The sequence below is a fragment of the Piliocolobus tephrosceles genome, chromosome 12 (genome assembly GCF_002776525.5).
Source record: "Piliocolobus tephrosceles isolate RC106 chromosome 12, ASM277652v3, whole genome shotgun sequence".
Taxonomy (NCBI): Eukaryota; Metazoa; Chordata; class Mammalia; order Primates; family Cercopithecidae; genus Piliocolobus; species Piliocolobus tephrosceles.
In genome coordinates, this window is record NC_045445.1 from 82,839,928 (window position 1) to 82,861,464 (window position 21,537).

Here is a 21,537-nt window from a genome sequence, read left to right on the forward strand (position 1 = left end):
AAGACTCCATCTCAAAAAAAAAAAAAAAAAAAAAAAAAGTTAACTCAAAATGTATCATAGACTTAAATATAAAAGTAAAATTATAAAACTTTTTTGAAAAATAGGAGAAAATCTTTGGGAACTAGAGTTAACACAAAAAGTATGATCCATAAAAGAAAAAATTGATAAATTGAACCTCACCAAAATTTAAAACTTTTGCTCTGTGAAAGCCTATGTGAGCATAATAAAAAGATAAGCTTATAGACTAGGAGAAAATATTTCCAAACCACATATTTGAAAATGAACTTATATCTAGAATATATAAAAAACTCTCAAAACTCAACAGTAAACTAACTAAAGAGGACATAGAGATTGCAGATCAGTACATGAAAAGATGTTCAATACCATTAGCCATCAGAGAAATGAAAATTAAAATTACTATGAAATACTACTACATACCTATCCAAATGGCTAATATTAAAAATAGTAACAGTGCCAAATGCTAGCAAGAATATGGAGAAACAGAATCATTCATGGTGGGAATGTAAAATAGTACAGCCACTATGGTAAAGTAAAATTATAAATTTTGTATAAAGTAAAATTATAAATCATGGTAAATAGTTTGGCAGTTTCTTGGAAAGAAAAACTAAACATGCAACTATCATATGACCCAGCAACTGGATTCTTGGGCATTTATCCCAGAAAAACAAAAATTTATGTTCAAAAACCTATACACAAATGTTCATGGCAGCTTTCTTTGTAATTGCCAAAAACTGGAATAAGCCTTGATGTCCTTCAACACGCGACTGGTTAAACAAACTACTGTTCATCCACACAATGAAACATTACTCAGCAATAAAAAGGAACAAACTATTAATATGCACAACAATTTGGATGGATTCCAAGGGGAATATGCTGAGTGAAAAAAAGTAAATCCCAAAAGTGTACATACCATATGATTCCATTTATATGATATTTTAGAAACGACAAAACTGTAGAAACAGGAGATTAGTGGTTGTCAGGGGTTAGAGATAGGGTAAAGGGAGAGTATACAGGGAGGCAGTGGATATGTTTATAAAAGGACCAAACAAGGGATCCTTTTGATGTTGGAATTGTTCTGTATCTCCACTGTGGCAGTAGATACACAAGGATACACAGGTAAGATTGTATAAAACTAAATATATACATATATATATATGTATATATATATATATATACACAAGTAAATCTGGAGAAATATGAATAAGATGGGTAGATTGTATCAATGTCAATTCCTGGTCATGATATTATACTATAGTTTTGTAAACTGTTACCATTAGCGGAAACTAGAGTGTACAAAGGAGCTCCCTGTATTATTTCTTAAAATTGCATGTGAATCTACAATTTTCTCAATAACAACATCAGTTTAAAATGTTGGGGACACAGACAGGAGTGATGGCCCATGCCTGTAGTCCCAGTTACTCTGGAGGTTGAGGTGAGTGGATCTCTAGAGTCCAAAACTTCAAGGCCAACCTGAGCATCATAGTGAGACCCCCTATTTAAAAAGAAAGAAAGAAAAAAAAAGATGCTGAAGACAGTTTAAAGAAAAGAGAAATCAGTGAACACTAGGAGCTAGTACGGGTTCATTGAAAAAAAAAACTCATTCACCGTCCCCTCCCTTTCTTCCTTCCTTTACTTTTGATATAAATGTTATCAGGTGAGTGCTATAACTGTTTTTATATCCTGAGTTTAGGAAAGTATTTGACGGTGTCTCACAATAGCTTTATAGAGTCAAAATTGATGTGCCACATTAGAGCTGAGAGAACTTGTAAACATTTCAAAGACCATACTCAAGACTGATTGAAAGATTAAATGTCAATCAATGGTCCCTAGCCAAATGCTAAAAGGCCACATATCCTTCAAGATTTCCACTGATGGTTTGAAAACCAAACAGAAAGCATATAGTTGACTGAATCTGCAGATGGTCTGAAGCACACAAGGGTAGCTGATATTTAAATGGTCAGAATTAGGAATTAACATACTATACTGGCTGTTACATCCACAGTGAAATCTAACATAAACAAAAAGCCTTTCACAAAGGTCCAGACTTACAATTAAATAAACACAGCAGCATCTGTGAAAGAGTTTTAAGTTGATGGAAAAGCCCAGTGAACCATCATAATCTCAGACTTCATTTCTTACTGTTTCTGCTACACTGACAACTTTGCCATTCCTCAAACACACCAAGAACACATTCTAGACTCAGGACCTTTGCACATGCTATTTTCTGTGTCCAGTTGATTCTTCTCCCAATTATCTGCATGATGTTATCCTTCATTTCTTCCAGGTCTTGCTTTATCACAAAGGCATTTCTTGACCACATAAGTGAGACAGCAACTCCCACCCCTCACTTTTTATCTAAGTTTCTCCTGTATTTGCTTCCACTTGATATATTATAGATCTATTTTTTATATTTTTTGTCTGTCCCCACCCCAGCTCTCATCAAAATGGGAGCAGGTAACAGGAACATTGTTTTCTTCCTAGCCAGATACAGGTTTTGTTGGACTTAAAATATATACGAGTTGCAGAATTTTCTTCAAGAACAATAATACAAAATTACAAATACAACATTAGTTATAGGGCCTTAGAAGATGTCCCTACAAGTAAAGGGCCTTGGAATTTAAGCTTCATTCACTTTATAGTAAATCTACCTCTAATCACTGTTATAGCCCCAGTTCCTAGCACAGCTTCTCATACATGTGTGAGGCCGCCATACTTGAGTTCTTACCTAATGAACGGATGAACTAAAACCTACATACATAAAAACTAACTCAAAGCCCAAGGTCACAGTATACTTTTGTAACAAATAGCTGAGTGTCCACCAATCACAGCAGCCAAACTTCAGTCAACTGCAGGTAGCTAACTGATTACACCATGCTCAAATAAGGCAAAAGCAGAGCTGTAACCAATCATGCTGTCTCTCTTAGGGCACTCAGTTTTTCATCCATAAATGCTGCAGGCAAGAGTTCTGTTAACCTGTTCGGGTTTTGAGGGCTGCCCAATTTGTGAATCATTCTTTGCTCAATTAAACTCCGTTAAATTCAGTTTGTCTAAAGTTTTTCTTTTAACAGATTGGCATCAGAAGTCGGATCCAAAGAAGAACTGCAGTGACCCCCAGTAGCACTGAGTGACTAAGTAAAGGTACCCAACAGAGCCCATTATGCCCAATGATCTGTTAGAGCAAATGGGGTCGTGGGTGATTTCTCTCTCAGATTCTAGGCTCCACAAATTTGTTGCTTGAGCTCTCGAATTTATTTTAGCATTTTTTTTTTTAATCCACAATGGGTTCAGAAGTCACAATAGAAACAGGAATGGGTACTGTATGGTGGTGCCACAGGTGTCTGCCTGCATCAGACAGAAACTGGACTAGGTTCAATAGGTAGGTAAGGTTACTAGAATATGATAGGAAATCATATAATATCTAGATCCAAAAAGTCTAGAACTCCTCCATGTGGAACTCTAGCAAATTTCATGTGTAAGAACTATGGATATAGAACCTGTGCTTTTCTAGAGAAATGGGTGAACATAGAGTAACTTAGAGTTACACGGTGGGAAAACTCCTTACAAAAGGCAAACAGTTGGGTGTCTTTACAGTTACAACATCTACAGGGACCAAGAGGACCTTGTGGTATAAATTTTAAACCAAAAACAAGGGGTCCCAAACTAAAGTACCCTGTGCTCTGAGATGTCTACCTTTATCGTAAACAGCCAGAGATTTGGAAAATAAATTGTCAGTTTTTACAGAAGACATCTGATGAACTCACTCACTTTGTCCTGCACTATTTCCTCACTAGAAGAAGTCCCCAAAGGCTTCACTCCTTGGATGATAATTAACCAATCTCTCAAAGAGAAATAAAGAATATTTCCATGGTGGAGGTTTCAAATTATGTCTAAAAGATTCCTGTGTCCAAACCTGTTGAATACCACTTGGACCATTTTCAGAAAAATATTTGTAAGAATCAGTTCTTTCTGTTTTCTGTACTTACTCTTGCTTCTCCCTTAGGAACCTCTCAGTTGATTGAAACCTCTCTTCTCAAAACCCTGCTGACTATATGTTCTGCCAACTCTGTCTACCTCTTTCTTGTCAGCATGATGTTTGGAGAGAGAAAATATTTTATGTTGACTGATGATTCTGACTATTCTTTATCTTTCTCTCCATCTTTCTCTTTATCCTCCTCTGTCTACTGTAAACCAAAACTAAAATTCTAAGATATCCCCAACCACCTGAATGGACTTCCTCCTAGGCCAGGGTACTTTAAAATTTAACCTGAGAGACTGGTTCAGGCCATAACAGGAAGTGGGAGTCAGACATGCCTCATTAGGCCTCTTCAGCATTAATATCAACATAGTGTGATAAGAAACATTTATAATCTATTCTCTCTGAAGCCTGCTACCTGAAGGCTTCATTTGCATGATAAAACCTTGGTCTCCACAACCTCTTATCTCAACATAGACATTCCTTTCTATTGATAACTCTTTCAACCAATTGCCAATTAGAAAAATTGTAAATCTACATACAACCTGAAGCATCCCCACCCCCACCCTTCTTTGAGTTGTCCTGCCTTTTGGACTGAACCAATGTATTTCTTAAATGTGTTTGATTGAAGTTTCACATCTCCCTAAAATATATAAAACCAAGCTGCACCCCAAACACCTTGGGCACACATTCTGAGGATCTCCTGAGGGCTGTGTTGTGGGCCATGGTCACTCATATTTGGATCAGAATAAATCTCTTCAAAAATATTTTACAGAGTTTGACTCTTTTCATCGATAGTACCTAAATTTATCAACCTTTTTGCTTATTTTCCCATCTCAGGATAAAAAAGTTGTTTAGAGAAGTTCAGCCCTCAGATAAAGGTGGCCTGCTTCTTTAACCACTTTGTGCCTTTGTCAAAATCTTAAACTCAGAACAATAGTGAAATGTATCCTAGGCTGGCATAGAAGATGCTTTGTCTGCCCTATTCATTAATGGGAACCACTCTGAACTCAGTAATCTAATTTAAAAACTTGGGCTGGGAATCTGCCTATTTTTAGTTATTTTGAGACGTTTTATAAAATAAATTTACATCTATACAGGAAATCTCCATTTATAAGGCTGTCTCTGTCTCTGCACCTGGAAGAGAGGCAGGACTCTTACCAGAAGCTCTTACAATGGAGAAAGCATTGACTTAAATTTACATAACAAGCCTTAGCTTTGTTTAAGGTGATTTTCTTGACCATCTTGTCTTAGCTGGGCCTTTATCTATACCTTCCTTTCTCAGTTTGAGCAAATGACAATTAGTGCTGAAATCTAAGCTCCGTACCTTTCAGACATAAATTTTCTACCTTCTTTTACCTAATAACCACCACTTTAGAAATGCAAATTTGGCGTAGAAAATTTTAGATGGTTCTTAAAAATGAGATGACTAAAATGGACAGTATTGGGGTTAAAACAAAAGTTGAACCTAACAAAGGATGGATGGACCACAGGGACTCCCTGTTGCTTCCCCAACATTTCAGGGACCCAAACCAGTCCATTCTATTTACCTCAGTTCGGAGAAATTTTAAAAGCCCAAAGACAAATATAACGAGCAGCCTAACTAAATTGCTTAGCGCAATAATCAGGCAGGTCATTTTAAAAAAGGACAAAGGTCCCTTGACTCAATCCCTACTGCTACAATGAGTAAAATGGTCAGACGTCAAAGAAAATAGGTATCTTCAGAGTAAATGGTGTTGGGGAAAGATGAATAGGCCCTTAGAAGAACAGATGATGTTGTGACAAGGTTTGTCTGGTTGCAATGGACTTCTGGCCTTCTCTCTTGTGATAACAGTTAATCTTCAGAGGACTGAGGACAATTGAGTTCATTTTGTAGTCTTTAGGCAGATGGAGGGGGAACTCAGAAAGCCTCTGTATTTTGCTGTTTTTCTTGTTTTTTGTTTTTGAGATGGAGTTTCACTCTTGTAGCCCAGGCTGGAGTGCAATGGTGTGATCTCAGATCACTACAACCTCCACCTCCCGGGTTCAAGCCATCCTCCTGCCTCAGCCTCCTGAGTAGCTGGGATTACAGGTGCCCACCACGACATCTGGCTAATTTTGTATTTTTTTTTTTAGTAGAAGACGGGGTTTCACCATGTTGGCCAGGCTGGTCTTGAACTCCTGGCCTCAGGTGATCAGCCCACCTCAGCCTCCCAAAGTGCTGGGATTACAGGCGTGAGTCACCGCGCCTGGCCTATTTTGCTGTTTTTCAAGTTCTTCAGTTCAAAGTCATCAACATAACAAAAATATATATACCAATATACATATTTTAGGGTGGTATTTCCTGAACTCCTACAACAGCCAGTTTTGTTTAATGAGCAATTCAAGAATTGTCAAGAATAAGTAAATTAAATGAATGTAAATGGGATACAAGTTTAAGTAAACTTGTCAAAATTTCAAAAATCTTTTTCAGTAACTTAAAATCTTAAAGTCATTCTATGTTATATTAAGTACTGTAGTCCCCACCTTAGACTTGGGAGATAAATTCCAAGACACCCAGTGGATGCACTGATGGACCCTCCCACCCACTCCCCCTACTCCTCGCCCACGGGCAAGGGCATTCCGAAGTTATTCTGAAAACTAGTTCAGGTGATAATGGAACATTCTTCATTATACCCTCCTCGCTTTTGAAATTCAAGCACAGCTGACTGGCATTAACATCAAAACAGAGACCTTAAAACTGATAGAACAGACCCTTTAGGTCTGATAAGAAATATTTACAATTTATTCTCTCTGAAGCCTGTTACTTCTGCTACCTGGAGGCTTTGTCTGCATGATCCGGTCTCCACAACCTCTTATCTTAACCCAGACATTCCTTCTATTGATTCCAGGTCTCTAGATAATAACTGTTTCAACCAATTACCAATCAGAAAATCTTTGAATCTGCCTATGACCTGGAAGCCCCAGCATACAGTTGCCCTGCCTTTCCAGACCAAATCAATAGACATATTACATGAACTGATTGTTGTCTTATGTCTCCCTAATATGTGTAAAACCAAGCTGTAGCACATGTTCTCAGGATTTACTGGGGCTGTGTCACAGGCCATTGGTCATTCATATTTGGCTCAGAATAAATCTCTTCAAATGTTTTACAGAGTTCAACTCTTTTCATCAACGCCTGAAACCAAAGATAGTACCAAACTCTATATATACTATATTGTTATCTATACATACATACCTATGATAAGATTTAGCTTATAAATTAGGCACAGGAAGAGATTAACAACAACTAATAATAAAATACCAAAATTACAACAACATATTACAATAAAAGTAATATAGATACGGTCTTTCTCTCTGAAAGATTCTCCCCAGGGCCTGAAATCTTAAGGGAATGAATAACTCCTCCCTTCTCAGGCCCAGTCCCAAGACACAAGATCACTTGCGCCAACTCAGCAAGATAGCAGAAGCAGAAAGAGGGCTGGCCGGAAGACACGTACCCTCTGAAGACCTAGAGAGAGGCCATTAGGGTACCATGTAGCAGTTACACAAGACTGAGACACTTTCTGTTTACAGGAGACTATAAAACCCCTGCCCCATCCTCATTTGGTGCTGACACCATTTTAGGCCTCAGCCCGCCTGCACCTAGGCACTCATTAAAACAGCGTGTTGCTCCACACCACCTCATGTTGTCTATTGGCACACTCTCAGGATTGGAACCGGTACAAGAACCTTTCATCTGGTGCCAAAAACCGGGAGGGGCTCCGGTCTATGTCCCCCATCGACCTACGCCTCCACCCCGGAGAGCAGGCCACAGCAGCCGGACAAAGGAAGCTCCTCAGCTTCCAGTCGCCTCTCTGTGCATGCACATCAGTCACTGATCTCACCTACCGGTAAAGTTTCCCGGGAGCCCGGTTAACAGCGAAAAATCTGCACCGCCTCTCTTGGTTTCTCCGGTCCGAAAATCCAACGTTGGTCCAAGAAGCTTGCGGCGTGTGCCGGGCACTAGCTGATCATCTGGTCTTAGGGGGATGCTTCTAAGCCATATGATCTTGTTCCAGGAACAAAAAAGGCAGCGATGACAAATGATCCTTTTATCATCTCCCTCCGGCCATCCAAGATGGTCTCCCTTTCCCTGTTCTCCGGAGCCTATCCTACATTATGGGAAATTCCCAGTTTTCCATTCCAAACGCAGCCCTCTAGGCTGCCTCATTTAAAAAAAAAAAAAAAAAAAAATTGCAAACCTTAGGCCTCGGACAAGATATCCGCCCTAAATACCTTGTCTTTTTTGCAATTCAGTCTGGCTACAGTACGAATTAGATAACGGGTCCAAATGGCCCGCAAAGGGAACATTCAACTTTACAATTTTAACTGACTTAAGCAATTATTTCTGACAGCTGGAAAAATGGGGAGAAATTCCTTATGTCCAGGCCTTTTTGCACTCAGATCACAACCCGACCTCTACAATTCTTGCTCACCTGTTCAAATCCTTCTCCTCCATTCTCGCAGCCCTGATTGCCTTTCTCCTCCCGACCCTACCTCTTTTTCCTTGTTGGATCCAGCAGACTGCTGTCCACCCCTCCCAGCCCCTACCTCTCTCTCAACCATCTTTAACCCCCCAAGCCTCCTCTTTATCTTCTCAGCCACCATCTTCCCAGTCATCATCTTCTCAGCCCGCCATCTTCCCATTTGCCATCCTCTCAGCCACCATCTTCCCAGCCGCCATCCTCTCAGCCACCATCTTCCCAGCTGCCATCTTCCCACTTCTTTTCCTACACCGTCCTCTCCTCAGGACAATTCTAGTATTGTCTGTACCCATTCTCTTCTCCCACCGCCCTCTCCTGAGGCCTGTAAACCCATCCTGCCACCTTACACCCCTATCTATCCTCCACTGCCTATCAACTCAACACCCCTTCCCCTTTCAAACCCTCAGCAGGAACCACTTCCGGCTTCTTCCTTCTCTCCCGCCCATACTCGCTCAGGCACCATCTTTGGCCCATGCCCCACCCTTACTTCAGTGCCTGTGCTAGAGTGCTGCCTTCGGGAAGTAGCAGGAACTAAAGGCATGTTAGAGTTCATGTTCACTTCTCCCTCACTGATCTCTCTCAAATTAACAAAAGACTCAGTTCATTTCCAGAAGACCCTACCTCTTATATTAGAGTTTCAGTACCTCACCCAGTCTTATAAACTAACTTGGCATGACCACTACATTATCTTCTCTTCCACCCTCACCCCAGAAGACTGGGACCTTATCTGGACCCTAGCTCAGGTATATGCTGATACAATTGATCACCAAGCTCCTGCCCAGCCGACTGGCACAGAGACAGTCCCCAACCAGGACCCCCACTGGGATTATCAAGATGGGGCCCCTGGACACCGCCATCAAGACCACATGATTGTGTGTCTCCTTGCAGGACTCAAAAAGGGTGTCCATAAAGCAGTCAACTATGAAAAACTTTCAGAAATCACCCAGGGTCCTGATGAAAACCCAGACCTTTTTCTCTCTCCTTTAACTGAAGTCATAAGAAAGTATACCAACCTAGACCCAGCCAGCCTAGAAGGGACCACTATTTTAAACCTTCGGTTCATCTCCCAATCCACCCCCAATATCCGGCATGAGCTTCAGAAGCTTGACTATGACCCTCAAATCCCACAACAAGACCTTCTTAATTTTGCCTTCAAAGTCTTTAACAATCGTGATGAGGAAAGTAAAAGGCAAAAACAGGAAGTTTTAAATGCTTGCCTCCACCATCAGGGGCCCTGCAGGCCCACGGGCCGCAGCTCCACACAGAATCCTTCTAGCAATCCACCTCCACCTGGTGCCTGTTTCAAGTGTGGCAATGAAGGCCGCTGGTCCAGACAATGCCCAAATCCAGGTAAGCCCACCAGGCTATGCCCCCTCTGTGGAGGACCCCACTGGAAGTCGGACTGTGAGTGGCCCTGACAAGGACCGCCCCCATTCCTTCCTGAGCCAGCCAAAACCTCCTACTCAGATCTCATCGGCCTTGCCGCTGAAGACTGACGGTGCCCTGGAACAGACGGCCCAGCAACTACCATCTCTTCATCTGAGCCAAGTGTAACTATGATGGTGACAGGTAAGCCAGTATGCTTTTTTAAAATTAATACTGGGGCAACCTACTCTGCTTTACCTACTTTTTCAGGACCCACCTAGTCCTCACCTAGTCTCTGTTATGGGAATTGATGGACAAGTCTCCAAACCCTGAGCCACCCTTCCACTTTTCTGCTCCCTGCACACCTTTTCCTTCACTTACTTTTCTTAGTCCTGCCCTCATACCCAACTCCGCTCCTAGGCAGAGACATCCTTTCAAAACTCCACACTACTCTCCACTTCCACGTTCCCCATAGTACCCAACGCATCAACCCAGACCCCTGTAACTTTCTAACTTTCTTCTACTCCTCCAACCTCCCACCTTAAAACATGCAACCTTTCCTTAACCCCCATCCATAGTTAACCCCGCCGTTTGGGATACTTCCACACCTCTTTCCTCAGTCGCAAAACACCACATCCCTGTCCACATTACCCTTAAAGAGCCCACCCAGTTCCTATCACAGAAGCGGTATCCCATCCCCCAAGCAGCCCTCATAGGCCTAAAGCCTATAATTTCTCGCTTCCTCGCCAGTCACCTACTACACCCAACAGACTCCCCTTTTAACACACCAATTCTATCTGTCAAAAAACCAGATGGAACTTATCACTTAGTCCAGGACCTCAGGTTCATTAACCAAGCTGTACTCCCAGTATGTTCAGTAGTTCCTAACCCATATACTTCACTTTCTGCAATTCCCTCCAATACCACCCATTTTTCTGTTCTAAACCTAAAGGATGCTTTTTTCACAATTCCTTTACACCCTGATTCTCAAGATCCCTTTGCCTTTAATGTGGGAAGACCCCGACACTCACCTTTCACACCAGCTCACATGGTGCGTACTACCTCAAGGTTTAAGAAACAGCCCCCACCTTTTTGGGCAGGCCCTTGCTCATGACCTCTGTACCTTATCTCTAAAACCATCCACTCTCCTTCAATGTGTTAATGATCTGTTCCTGTGTAGCCCCTCTCAAAGAGACTGCAACACCCATACTATCTCTCTTTCAAACTTCTTGGCAGAACAGGGGTATCAGGTCTCCCCTAAGAAAGCCCAAATATGCACCCCCTCAGTCACCTATCTAGGCCTAGCTCTTACCCGACAAACCCGAGGGCTCACAACCGACCACATATCCCTCCTCCAGTTCCTCCTGCCTCCGCAAACTAAGCAAGAAATTATCTCTTTTCTAGGACTAGCGGGATATTTTAGGCTCTGGGTTCCCTCCTTCACTCTACTTGCCAAACTGTCATACCAAGCTGCTAAAGGCCCTCTCCATGAGCCTTTAAACCCTGCGCAACCTATTACCCAACCTTTCCGTCTACTCCATAAGGCTCTAATCTCAGCCCCCATCCTCACTTTCCCAGACCTCATCAAACCTTTCTCCCTCGATACCAACGAATGGCGTGGAGTTGCACTAGATGTTCTAACCCAGTCTAAGGGACCCACCTGTTGTCTACCTCTCTAAACAGCTTGAAGCCACAGTTCTCGGATGACCTGCCTGCCTCCAAGCATCAGTGGCAGCTGCTGTCCTTACTCTTAAAAGCATAAAACTATCTCTCCATGCCAACCTAACAGTTTATTCAACCCATAACATCAAAGACATGGTAGCTCACCACAGTGTACTAAGTCTCATCCCTGCCCCATGGCTCCTCCAACTGTATGCTCTATTCATAGAAACTCCCCACGTCACCATGCTAACCAGCTCCTATCTAAACCCAGCCATGCTCTGTCCCTGTCCTTGTTCTCTCCTCTTTACTCCTCAGAAGAAAAGGAGGACTACGAAGCCCAAAACCTTCAAAAACAAGGACCATGGTATATCAAGGGAGGGTGCTTCATTCTTCCTCACTCTTAAACAATTCCTATCTTCTAAAGTCTCCACAACTCTTTCCATGTTGGGTACAAACCTCTCTCCCAACTTCTCCGCCCTATTCTCACTTGTCCTCACCTTTCCAGGCGTGTTCGAGAAATCACCCAGTCCTGCTCTATCTGCCACTCAGTGTCACCCCAGGGCTCCCTCCAGCCGCTGCCTTTTCCTACCCACCTTTTCCAGCCCGGGGCCAGGCACCCGGGCAAGATTGGCAAGTAGACTTCACTCACATGCCACCCGAAAAACGGCTCCGCTTTCTTCTAGTCTTTGTCTGTACTTTCTCCGGGTGGGTAGAAGCTTTCCCAACAACTTCAGAAGGTGCAAATGTCATCACACAAACTCTCATAATGCATATAATTCCCCGTTTTGGACTCCCAATATGCATCCAGTCTGATAATGGCCTGACTTTATCAGCCAAATTAGCCAAGGCGTCTCTATATCCTTGGGGATAAAATGGATTCTCGACACACCCTACAGGCCCCAATCTTCAGGCAAAGTTGAAAAGGTCAACTCTGTCCTTAAAGCCCAACTCAACCAAGCCCAACTCTAGAAACCCGCCAGTCGTGGACAAAAAATCTCCCTTTCACCCTCATGAGACTCTGCACAACACCAAAAGCACCCTCTTTTTATAGTCCCTTTGAAATCATGTATGGCTGAACTTTTCTTTTAGGGCCTCCACCCTTACCAGACTCTAAGCCACTCGGGAATTACCTCCTCTCCTTAACCCAGACACTGTCTTTTATTTGTGAAGCAGCAAATGAGGCCATGCCTTTCCCTGTCGACACCTCCTTGTCCTCTCAACATAACTGTCTTGCAGGCACAGATGTGTTTATCTGCCAACCCAACCCTCACAAAAAGCTACAACCAAAGTGGACAGGCCCTACACTGTGATACTCAGCATGCCAACTGCAGTGAGTGTCCAAGGACTCCTCCACTGGACCCATCGCACCAGGGTCAAGCTCACCCCCCAAGGATACTCCTTCCTCCAAAACATTAACAGTGGGCAACCCTCTCGGAGTCCCTGTATATAATAACCTAAACAAAGAAAAACAGTCCTTAAAGGCAGGAGGAAACCAAAGATGGCAAAAGGACAAATGGCCTCTGCAACGAATATCACAGTCCTGCCACTTGGGCTGAGGATGGTTCCTGGGGTTATCGCACTCCCATATATATGCTAAATAGAATAATTAGACTATAGGCAGTTCTAGAGATAATCATTAACCAAACCTCCTCAGTCCTGGAAATACTCCTGCAACAACAAAACCAAATGTGTGAGTCAATTTATCAAAACAGGCTACCACTAGACTACTTATTAGCAGAAGAGGGTGGGGTCTGTGGTAAGTTTAATATCTCTAATTGCTGTCTTAACATAGATGATAACAAAAAAGCAGTTCTAGAAATTACTTCAAACATCAGAAAAGTAGCCCATGTACCAGTCCAATCCTGGAAGGGATGGGACCCAACAAACCTGGAGGGTGGTTCTGTAATTTAGGAGGATTTAAAACGCTAGTGGGGACAGTAATCTTCATCATTGGGCTCCTCCTGTTTTTCTCTCCTGTATTAGTCCACTAATAATAAAAGCTATTAAAAGTCTTGTTGGAACATCACACACCGGGGCCTATCATGGGGCGGGGGGAGGGATTGTATTGGGAGTTATACCTGATATAAATGATGAATTGATGGGTGCTGACGAGTTGATGGGTGCAGCACACCAACATGGCACAAGTATACACATGTAACAAACCTGCACGCTATGCACATGTACCCTAGAACTTAAAGTATAATAAAAAAAAAAAAAGAAAAAAGAAAAAAATAAAAATAAAATAAAATAAAATAAAAAGTACTCCTGCAACAACAGGAGTTGAAACTACAGTTAACCGCCAGACAATCCAGATGATGCTCCTGCTGCAACGACAGGATGGATACCAACCCGTCTCTCAAGAATACCCCCAAAATTAAGTTTTTCTTTGTTTCCAAGGTGCCCACACCACCCCCCATGTCACACCTGAAGTAGTTATTGAGAAAGTCATCCCTATAGAAAAGGGAAAACCTTTCTCTATAACCAAATAGATGGGAATGAAAGATTCTCCCCGGGGACTGAAAGCTTAAGGGAATGAATAACTCCTTCATTCTCAGGCCCAGTCCCAAGACGCAAGATCACTTGCACCAGCAGCATGCCTCAGCAAGATAGCAGAAGCAGGAAGACAGATGGCCAGAAGACACATACCCCCTGAAGACTGAGAGAGAGGCTGTCAGGGTACCGTGTAGCAGTTACATCAGACTGAGACACTTTCTGTTTACAGGAGACTATAAAACCCCTGCCCCGTCCTCATTTGGTGCTGACGCCATGTTAGGCCTCAGCCTGCCTGCACCCAGGCTCTCATTTAAACAGCGTGTTGGTCCACACTGCCTCGTGTTATGTGTGCTCTTGGGGTTCGAACCAATGTAAGAACCTTTCACTTTCCCTTTCTCAAAATATCTCATTGTATTGTACTCACCTATTTCTGAACTGCATTTGACCACAGATAACTGAAACTGCAGTAAAGGAGGAATTACTGTAATACATATTCATGAAATGTCTAGGTCATTTCTAAATAAGTTAAAAATACCAAACTATTAATTACAAAACATAAGTTTAAAGTATACATATTTTGGCATCTTGCTTTCAAACAGTATAGGTATGCTATTTGGGTCTGTTAGTAAACATGAAAAAATTATTCTATGAGGAAGCACATATTCTAGAAATTATGAAATGCATATTCATAAAAAGTTTGTATATAACAGAGAGTTTTAAATGGTTTTACTTCCTGGGTTTTCACTAGAAATTAAGGTTACTAAGAGGTGAAAATCCTAATCAATATATGGTAATTTAAAATAGAAATAAAGGGAAAACAACTATTGTATGTGAGTAAAGTAAGACATGTTTTTAGTAAGTGAAGCTATGAGGTACGGAAGAAAAAAAGAAGAGGGTAACTTTTATCCTAAAGTAGAATGATTAATTGTTCCAAAATGAGAAACCAAAAGGTATAGGAAAAATAAGAAATATAAAAAGAGTATAGAAGGCTTGTGGAAGATGAATCTTATGAAAGTAATTTTATGTGTGATCAAGCTAAGATTAGAAGGGAATTATTCACAAGTTTTTCTAAAAATTGAGCCTTATTACCAAATGTACACTGATGCAAAACTAGAATTTGGTACCTTGTGTTGAAACAATAAGGCTTTCTTAGAATATTGATCTGTTTTTTTTTTTTTTTTTTTTTTTTGAGACGGAGTTTCCCTCTTATTGCCCAGGCTGGAGTGCAATGGTGTGATCTTAGCTCACTGCAACCTCTGCCTCCCGGGTTCAAGCATTTCTCCTGCCTCAGCCTCCCACATAGCTGGGATTACAGGCATGTGCCACCACGCCCAGCTAATTTACTATTTTTACTAGAGATGGGGTTTCACTATGTTGGTCAGGCTGGTCTCAAACTCCTGACCTCAGGTGATCCACCCACCTTGGCCTCCCAAAGTGCTGAGATTACAGGTGTGAGCCACTGCACCCGGCCTTTGATCTGCTCTTAATAGGAAATTTTGAAAGTTTTTTCTTTACCTTTTTGGTAGGTAACTGGCCTAGGAACAAAGTTTCTGTGCTTTATCAAGATGATTCCTTGTGCTTCACGTTCTATATTGGGTTTTTGATTACTTAAGAAAATTGACACTGGGTGCAATTGCTTATGCCTGTAATCCCAGCACTTTGGGAGGCTGAGGCAGGAGGCAGGTGGATCACAAGGTCAGGTGCTTGAGACCAGCCTGGCCAACATAGTGAAACCCTGTCTCTACTAAAAATTAGCTGGGCGTGGTGGCGGGCACTTGTAATCCCAGCTACTCAGCAGGCTGAGTCAAGAGAATCGCTTGAACCTGGGAGGTGGAGGTTGCAGTGAGCCAAGATCGTGCCACTGCACTCCAGCCCAGGCTATAGTGCTAGACTCCATTAAAAAAAAAAAAGAAAGAAGGAAAACTGAGTCCTCTAAAAGAGCTAAGGATTTTTCTACAACCATGTTTCTATATTTGCCTTTTAAAGTCTTTTAACTATCACTCTATTTAAATGATTACTGTTATTTCACAGTCACTTATCATCATATTTTGATCAAGTGTTTCAAACCATATATATTTTTTTCTTTCTTTATCTTCCTTCCTTCTTCCTTTCCTTTTTCTTTTTCTTTCTCTATAGTGGTGCGATCTCAGCTCACTGCTACCTCCGCCTCCCAAGTTCAAGCGATTCTCCTGCCTCAACCTGCCAAGTAGCTGGGACTACAGGGGCACACCGCCATATTTGGCTAACTTTTATATTTTTAGTAGAGATAGGGTTTTGCCATGTTGCCCAGGCTGGTCTCAAACTCATGAGTTCAAGCAGTCCACCTGCCTTGGCCTCACAAAGTGCTTTGATTACAGGCATGAGCCACCATGCCAGGCTGAAACCTTTGATATTTTTGACAAACTTCACAAAATCAAATTCTAATTTAAGTCTCTTTCTTGACTTTGAACTAACTTTGGGATCTTCCAGATAGGCCCTTGGAACATCTCAAAAGGATACCTCTCTTTATGAAAAGATAAATATAAACTAACTGGGCTTACTTGATATATTAAATTATATGGAAAGTGTCGTCAAATAATAAGTAAAGCTAACCCTTTGAGTTATATTTGTATGGATGTGTTATTAATATGTGTTTCAGAAATTGTATAAAATTCATAGAAAACTAGTAGTCCTGGTATAATGATAAGTCATAAATCTAGTTATCTTAAAATGTTGTATGCAGCAAAAATAACTGAATTTCCTTGTCAATTGCATCAACATTGTAGTGAACTCTCAACAGGTCTTTATTCATGGCCATTTTAAGCCTTGTTATTCACAGATGGTTGTTTACTCTGGTACTTTCCTGAGAAACTATAAGCCTAAAGTGTTTTGTCTTCAAGGAGATTCATGGAAAGGACTCTGACAAGTACAGATTTCTGATAACTTTAATATCATACCATTAGAGTAGGTGAGAATTTCCAGATCTCTAATGAAGAAACTAGTTTTATAAAACTGCTAACCCAAACGCAGAACAACAATTATTAAATACTAAGGAAATGCTTTGGCAGATTTTCACACCAAGTCAGCCAGTACTGAAATTGTTAAGATACGCAATTTAAAAGAACTCCTTAAGACTGATTGAGGTCAGAATACCTATTTTACCCTATTTAATAAACAGTGCTACACCTGAATTGGAGAAACAAATCTGATATTTAAAAGAATATAAATTCAGTATTAAGCATGGACTCATGGAGGGCACAGATGGTCACCTGGTCTTTCTCAAGTCTTTAAAGCCTTCATTATTAAAAGTTCTGTACTCCATAACTCATCATGGAGTATAAAAAAATTATGCCAATTATGAAAAAATATTAGTGTGGGGATTATTTTAAAATTGCCAAAATGGTTTATAACCAATGTTTGCTTTGTCAAACCCGTAATCCTTGGAAGACAATAAAAACTTCAGGTGGTACACTTCTATTTTCTGATGGGCCATTTGAACATTTACAGAGGAATTTCATTCATTTGCCATCTTAAATGGGATATGAGTATGTTCTCATAATAGTCTATATTCTCTGATTGGATAGGAGCTTTCCATGTAGGAAGGCCAATACTATAACAGTAGCTAAAAGGATATTAAAACATGTATTTCCTTTATGGAGCACTCCTGAAGAAATCTCCAGCAATAGAAGTACTATTTTACTGGACAAATTATAAAGCAATTGAATAAGGTGTCATGAACACAATGGCATTATCATTGTCTTTATCACCCTCAGTCTTCCGGAAAGACTGAAAGGACAAGTGGCATCTAAAAACTAAAATTGGCAAAGTTAAATGAATCAATTGGATTGTATCTTCATGACGCTTATTTACAATGGGGAAGTGAGAAGATGTGATATGGTAGAAGGGTATGATCAGAGGTACTGTGTCAGAGAGCTGGGTGACATGGAAGAGAATGAAGGTTTACTGGGAGGAATTAGGTGGAAATATTATTATTATAATTATAGTATATATATAGCACTTAATTTATAAAGTATTTTCCAGTATAGTATGTCATTAGGTCCACACTTAACTCACCTAAACTATTCTCTGGAGATCAGATTGATTTCGTCCTGTGTGAGGAAGAGCTGTCATAGTCATGGTGGTTAAACAGAAAAAGCAGAGTAGTGATTGCCAACCCTGTCATCTTCTCCTTCTCTCCCCTCCCTTTGTTCTTGTTTTGAGGGTTGCTCAATTCATGAATAGTTCTTTGCTCAATTAGACTGCTAAATTTAATATTTTTCCCCACCCAGACTGTGTCCTCTGTCTCTTACTCTCCCAAAAGAAAAGAAGAACAATCATTAATGGCAAATGACAATTGAAGTAAACCAACACCAAGAGGCAGCTTTACACTCGGGAGATAATATGTTTTTTAGTGCTCTACACATTCAAAGAAACTTCTCCAGTAATAAACTGTAGAAATGATCCCTAAAAGTATAATCTTTAACTTTAATTTGTCTAAAGATTTAAAGAGATGATAGGTGCTCAATAAATATTTATTGAATGAATGAACTATAATGTAGTAGCATTATAAAGGCAAATATTACCTTAACCTACAATAACATATATATCCGGAAATACTCATATCAAAACTGTGATCATCAGGGCTGGTCAGACCACATCTAAAATATTTTCCCCATTTTAACAAGAAAATGGGGCGGCGGGGGAAGCCTTCTTTGATCCCAAAAGCCTTGGTTGAAAACCATGTACTATATCCTTCCTTTAGTGCAGCCTATCACCTTGTTTTGTACTGCCCATTTCCTTGTATCTCACACATTTTAAGTTTCACAAAGTCAGAAACTATATCTTTCTCTTTCACTATTGTATTCCTAAATACTGGCACAGTGTCTGACTGACAGAAAGGCATTCAGTAAATATATGTTTAATAAAGGGTAACTCAGAGAACATCCAAACAAGAGTAGCCTAGATAATGCAGAGATTTAATGCCATGTTTTTCTCACTCAAAGGCATTATATACCAGACGCATTCAAAGATAACATGTGGTTTGTGTCCTCAAGGAGCTCACAATTCAGAGGATGTGTAAAAATACAGCTACAAACTATGACTACAATATACAGTGTGGAAAGTGCAACAAAATAACAAAGGAACAGTTGAAAGCATGTTTAGTCTGGAGTTGGGGCGTTGGAGACTAGTCAGGGGGATGTGGGGATCTTTCTCCCATCTGAATAACTATGGTATGGCAGAGTTTATTATTGCAGTATTAAATAAGGAAGACTTTTGTAACAACTAGATCAGCCTACAAATGACATTAGCTATCTCCCATGAGGACAAGTTCTCCATTGCTGACAGATTTCAAGCCTAGGATGGTAAGAACTTGATGGAGATATTGCAGAAGTGATTGACAAAGGAGATGGGATCTTGAGTTGGATGACTTCTATCTCCATTCTAACCCAGAGATTCTATGACACTTTTAGTCTCTGCTTTAGAGAAAGACGGTAGAAAATCAATATTTTCAAATAAAAATCCTATGCTAATTATATCTGTTTAGCTTTGCCTTAAGGATCAATACTTAATAGAAATTATGCCTGTCCATGCAGAACATAGTAGACTTTAATCTTATACCCAAATTCCTTGCTTTGTGATAGTGTGAAATACTGCTTTCTGCTACAACATAACAAGATGAAGTGAACTGATTCTTTGAAGTCATATCTGCATCACAGTACAGCTAATGACAAGCTTCACCAATTTTTCTGGACATAACTAGGAAGAGATTCCTCCATTATCCAATGAAATCAACCATATTAAAGGCAGGGCTTCTGTTCTCAGATATCTTCAGAAACATATACTTTCCCCTCTCCCTTGTTCCCACCCTGATTATGGAACAGTGAACCTGAGGCTGATTTATTATTTAAGAACCAGTTATTGTTTTCCCAAACAGATTTAACAAATTTGTTCCACCTGCCCAATTATATTTCTGGTTACTTTCTTGTGATTTCACTGACGTTTTTAACCCAAGGAACTATGAAGATCAAAAAAGATGAAAACTCAGCTAGCCTCTGACCTCAAAGAGATTATAATCTAGTAGGGAACAAAAAACACATACACAAGTAACCACAATTTACACAAATCAGTATACGAGGTCCTAAGAGTAGTTTAGAGACAAAAGACTTACCTTATGGGGTAACTGGGAAGTTAGGGAGTATTCTATGTAGTCTTACTGTCCTCATTTTACAAATAAGGAAATTGAGATACAGAGAATGCAGTCTAGGGAGCTGAGGTTTTCCAGAAGCAAAAAAAAAAAAAAAAAAAAAAAAAAACAAAAACCTTAAATATTTGCAAATAATGGTCCTATATACTAGAGTGAGTAAGCATTCACATCTTAAAACAATGTAACAAAATAATTCTGACATCATCTAAAGTGTGGTAAAAAAGAGGCTCAATCCTTAGTGCTTCCCTCTTATTCTTCTACATTTCTCCTTTAAAAGTGTGTTCTGAATCATCCAAGGAAAAGTAATGGTGTCTAAATTTCAATAAAAACTGATTCTCTCTTTCTTCTGCAATTTATTTTACCTTTAACAATATCATTCAGGTCAGCCATAGGTTGGCTGCTCTGACTCCTGCAGCCTTTCCCCATAAACCCTCTCTCCTCCTCCCAGAGGGCAGAGAAAGAAAGCAGTGCTGAGGAAGCAACACACTCTTGGTTTCCATGTTAGGCCATTTTCATTTAACTCGGGAGTATCATTAGTTTTGCTTGGCAAAGAAAGCCTTTCATCACCTAAACTTCAGATAAAGATTAGTTTCGCAATTCCATTTGAAGTCAATGGTCTATAAGCTAGTCCACCTAAATAAAATTTGAACAACAAATGTGGAAAATGTTGGTGCTTATAAATTAACCAATCAAATCTAGGTACATAAGTATAAGAATAAAATGTCTAATATATAATTACAAATGCTGTTTTCATTTTTCCAGTAAATCAGTCTCTAAGCAAATAGATTACTGATGAAACCAGCATGTAAATATTCAGAGTTGAAGAAAACAATTCTTGAATCAGTGTTCAGAACTATGATTTCAGATATGTCTCTTATCTCAAAAATGGTTCTTTTGATCTGGCCACAAGGTCATAAAATAGCCACTGAAAAGAAAATTCTACAGTAATTTTAGTCTACACTGATAAAAGTCTAATAGCTGAACTAAAGGAAGGCTAGGCTGGACAAATAATCTCTCAAGTATGGGGTCCAGTTCTGTGTGCTACATTTTAAAAGAAATAAATAACTGAGAATAGGATCCAAGTAGGGTTTCCAAAATGATAAAAAGCCTGAAAATCACTCATAAAAGAAAGGAATGAAAAAAACTGGGGCATAGAGGTAAAAGCAAGAGGACCCATAAAAGCTATCTTAAATAGTTGTATTAGTCTGTGATCGCACTGCTATAAATACTTGAGACTGGGTAATTTATAAAGAGAAAAGGTTTAATTGGCTCACAGTTCCACAGGCTGTACAGGAAGCATGGCTGGAGAGGCCTCAGGAAACTTTCAACTATGG

General features: G+C 40.3%; 1 protein-coding gene and 1 pseudogene across 4 annotated transcripts in view; both read right to left on the reverse strand.

Annotated features, from left to right (window-relative positions):
• The window catches only part of EDA (ectodysplasin A), a 450,652-nt gene that overhangs the window by 364,081 nt on the left and 65,034 nt on the right, over nucleotides 1-21,537 (reverse strand). The window lies entirely within an intron of this gene.
• Nucleotides 18,284-18,478, reverse strand: LOC111536135 (annotated as a pseudogene).